A 4,670-nucleotide genomic window follows, 5' to 3' on the forward strand; every position below is an offset into this window, starting at 1 on the left:
CTACATGACACTGTAATTCTGTTTTTATTGTTTTTTTTTACTTTATCAATTTTCACAGCATATTCTTTAAGCATTTAAGTTTTATACAGCGCTGTCCACTTTAACATGTAAAACCCTGACATGAAGCATACAAAAAAATTATACACAAAATAAAAGCTTAAATATACACGCACAAAATAAAGACAAATGAAAATGCAAAAATCTGTTCACCTATCAGCTAACTAAAAGCTGCAGTAGTTTAGTTACGATGGGGTACTCATCTTGAATGTTTCCATGTATTGTAAAAATGGTTGCCATGCCCTGACAAATTTAGCAGTTGAACCTGCCAAAGTACATCTCATCTTTTCTAAAAGCAAAAACCTCATGAGCTCTGCAAGCCACTGTTCATGTGTAGGAGGGGCCTCCTGTTTCCACCTCACAAGTACCAAACACCTCACAATCAACGTAGCAAAAGCTACTGTATTTGAATTATTTTTGGAAAGTAAAATATTTGGAGGTATGACTCCAAAAATTGCAGTTAGAGCAGAAGAGTCAAATTTAACATTGTATATTTCTGAGAATGTATTGAATATAGACGTCCAATAGGTATGAAGTTTTGAACACGTCCAGAAAGTGTGAATAAGGGAACCGACTTCTGACTTGCATCGGTTACACAAGGGATCAGTCCCTGGATAAAACTTAGCTAGCTTTTCTTTAGAGATATGCAACCGATGCAGGACTTTGAACTGAAGGAGCCCATGTCTGGTGCATACAGAAGAGGAGTGTACCCTATGAAGAATAGATTGCCAGAACTCATCTGTTAATGTAACTGAAGATCTTTCTCCCAATGTGATTTAATAATGGAAAGAGAAGGAGATTGTAGATCTAGCAGTGTAGTATAGATCTCTTTAATTACCCCTCTTTTATGAATGTTTATACCTAGGATTTTATCAAGAGCTGTTTCCTCAGGTAATTCAGGAAATGAGGGATATCCATTCTTCACAAAATGCCGCAGTTGCAAATAGCGGAAAAAATGTGCATGTGGGATATTAAACTGTTCTATGAGTTGTGTAAACAATGCAAATATCCCATCAATGAAAAGGTGTTTAACTTTACTTAATCCATTTCTTTTCCAAATTTTAAAGGCAGAATCAGACACAGAAGGTGGGAACATATGATTTGAGCAGATAGGAGTTTTATTTGACATAAAATGTAGCCTATATCTTTTCCTACACTGCACCCAGATCCTCAGGGAGTTATATAACAGATGGCTGCATTTATAGGTACATACTTCTAAAGGGAGAGTGGAGGYCAGCAAAGCAGGTAGGCTAGTCTGGCCACAATTAGACGATTCAACGTGAAGCCAAGATGGGGTATCTGTAGAAAAGTCACTAATCCAATATAGCATGTTTCGTGTATTTGCTGCCCAGTAGTAAGACTGGAAATTTGGCAAAGCCAATCCACCCACAGGCCGAGGTCTCTGCATAAAATCTTTACGTATTCTGGGGGACTTACTATTCCAAATAAAAGCAGAAACATGTTTTTCTAGTGTCACAAAGTATTTCTTTGGGATGTAACATGGAATGCACTGAAATAAATAAAGGAACTTGGGCAATATGTTCATTTTTACAGAATTGACACGGCCTGTTAACGACAGTGGCAAATTATTCCACCTTAGAAGATCTAATTTAGTATTCTCAAGAAGTGGTACAAAGTTCTTTTTAAAGAGATCTTTATATTTGCGAGAAACTTTGACCCCCAGGTAAGTCACATAATTTGATTTAACTTTGAAAGGAAAATTTATAAATGAAATCTTCCTGGCTTTAGAGTTTGTACTAAATAATTCACTTTTATGCTAATTTAATTTGTAACCCGAAATAGTGCCAAATTGTTCAAATATAGTAAGAGCATGGGGAAGAGAGCACAAAGGGTCTGAGATATTCAGCAGGATGTCATCAGCATATAAAGATATCTTGTGCTCCTGACCAGCTCTGTAGATACCCTTAACATTATCTTCTGTTCGCAACTTAATTGCCAACAGTTCAGTTCAGTTCATGTTGCTAACGCAAATAAAAGAGGGGACAAAGGACACCCCTGTCTTGTCCCGCGGTGGAGTGGGAAGTAACAGGAATATAATGAAGTTGTTCGAACTCGCACCATAGGCGAGGAGTAAAGTACCTGAACCCAAGAAATGAATTTAGGGCTAAATCCAAATTTATTTAATAAGTAGAACAGATAGTCCCACTCCAACCGGTCAAAAGCCTTCTCAGCGTCAAGTGATAAGGCGATTTCAGGGGTTGCAGTTGATTCTGTGTGTAATATGTTAAAAATCTACGCAAGTTAAAAAAGCCATGCCTTCCCTTTATAAATCCTGTTTGATCAGAAGAGATAATATAAGGTAAACATTGTTCTAGTCTGAGAGACAGGATTTTAGACATTATTTTTAGATCCACATTGAACAGCGAAATTGGACGATATGATGAACACTCAAGTGGATCCTTATTTGGCTTCAATAATAAAGAAACAGTAGCTTGACGAAGCGTTGGAGGAAGACATTGCCAGTTAAATGATTCAATAAACATATCTCGTAACAATGGAGATAAACTATCTTTAAGGGTCTTGAAAAATTCAACTGGGTAGCATCTGGTCCTGGAGACTTTGTATTCTGCATTGAGTTAATTGCCAATTTAATTTCTTCTACCGTAATCTGTTCCTCCAGCTGATCCCTTAACGTAGAGTCTAAAGTTGGAATTGCCATCTTCTCAAAACATTTATCAAACAGTCCAGGCGTTTTTAAAGATTCCGATTCATAAAGGTTAGAGTAAAAGATTTTAAAACTCTAATTTATTTTTTGTGGATCTGTAGTGATCTGTCCAGATTGGGTTTTAATCTCAGGAATTAAACGTGCAGTTTGGATCTACGGAGCTGATGAGCCAAAATCCTAGATGCTTTCTCCCCATGCTCATATCACATTCCTCTAGACTGAAGAATCATACGTTCAGACTGTTCAGTGGAAATTACATTAAACTCAGTTTGCAAGGTTAGTCTTTGGTTATACAAATCCGGAGATGGAGTTGTAGCGTGCTGTTTGTCTAGTTGTGAAATCAGATCTGTCAGTTCAGTTAAACGTTTTACCTTTTGTTTCTTAGTATGTGAGCAGTAGGAGATAATGTGACCGCGTAAAAATGCTTTCAAGCTTTCCCAAACTGTACTAAAACCTATACCAGGTGAAATGTTGATTTTTAAGAAAAAATCAATTTGTTCAGAAATATATTGTACAAAATCTGACAAAAGAAGGGGATTGAGTCGCCAAGAATATACAGAACGTTTGTCTGGAAAACTAAATTCCAAAATAAGCGGGCTGTGGTCAGATATAACTATACTATCATATCTACAAGTTTTAATATTAGGAAGTAGTTTTTTATCTACAAAAAATAATCTATACGTGAATATGTTTGATGAACTGCAGAAAAAGAGGAATATTGTCGGGTATGTGGGTATAAATATCTCCACACATCCACAGCACCRTAATCCTGTAAAAATGACTGTAAAACTATTGAAGATTTCGGGAGTGGAAAGTTTTTGGTCGAGGAACGATCCAACACTGAGTCCATGACAGTATCCATGTCTCCTCCAAGAATCAGTCGGTGAGTATCAATCAGAGGAAGGGAGTGAATCAAGTTGTTGAAGAATTTAGAGTCATCAAAGTTAGGGGCGTATACGTTTGCTAAAATAACAGGAGTGTTAAAAAGTGACCCAGTCACAATTAMGTAACGGCCATTTGAGTCAGTCACTATATCCGACATTACAAATGGAGTGTTTTTATTGACCAGAATTGCTGCGCCTCACGCTTTACCACCAAAACTAGAATGAAAAATTTGCCCAAACCAACTTCTTTTAAATCTTGAACGATCTACTGTATATCTTTAAGGTGCGTTTCATGCAGAAATGCTAAATGTACCTTAAGGCAGCAGAGATGAGAAAGTACCTTATTCTGTTTCACTGGATGATTCAATACAGAGGTAGAGGTATCGTCAGTGGAAGTCAACATCTACAAACATGATAAGAGCAAATGGTCCAAATCACATTAATTAATCTTGTCATTGGTGTAMACTGTAAATTTGTAGTTAGCCAGCATCTGTGTAAATAATAAATGACACAAAGAGAATAAAAAACACACACAAAGCAAGAAAAACCCCAAAAACATCAAAAACATGTACCCACCCATCCCTTCACATTCAGTGTTGTCCCCAASTGACAAACACAACATCCCCAAAGCCTCTCTGCTTTCTATAGAAACCATTCACCATAAACTCAACCACAGTCCCAAACAGAAGTAAAGAGGAAAAATCTAAACTATAAATCACCCATTTACCCCAAAGCACATTTGAGAGTTACAACATCAAACATTATATGTTTAAATTTATATTTTTTAAAGAAAAGAACGAACTCCTAAAACAACTAAAATAGCACAACATAGGGTGCGTCTATTTAACGTCTAACATTAACGTCTGGGCGACGCACCAAACGGTGCAGTTTGTTTAGTACACAGTTCACTAATGCCGCTGTCCACTCAGCTGCCCCAGAAATACAAACAAACGCACCATCTGTACGCATCAGTCTGTAGATACAGGAGTATCTCTCAAAGCTTTTCAGTCAAATCGGAAAACCATCAGCTAAATAATATATAC

This window comes from Austrofundulus limnaeus, unplaced genomic scaffold (assembly GCF_001266775.1).
Source record: "Austrofundulus limnaeus strain Quisiro unplaced genomic scaffold, Austrofundulus_limnaeus-1.0 Scaffold189, whole genome shotgun sequence".
Taxonomy (NCBI): domain Eukaryota; kingdom Metazoa; phylum Chordata; class Actinopteri; order Cyprinodontiformes; family Rivulidae; genus Austrofundulus; species Austrofundulus limnaeus.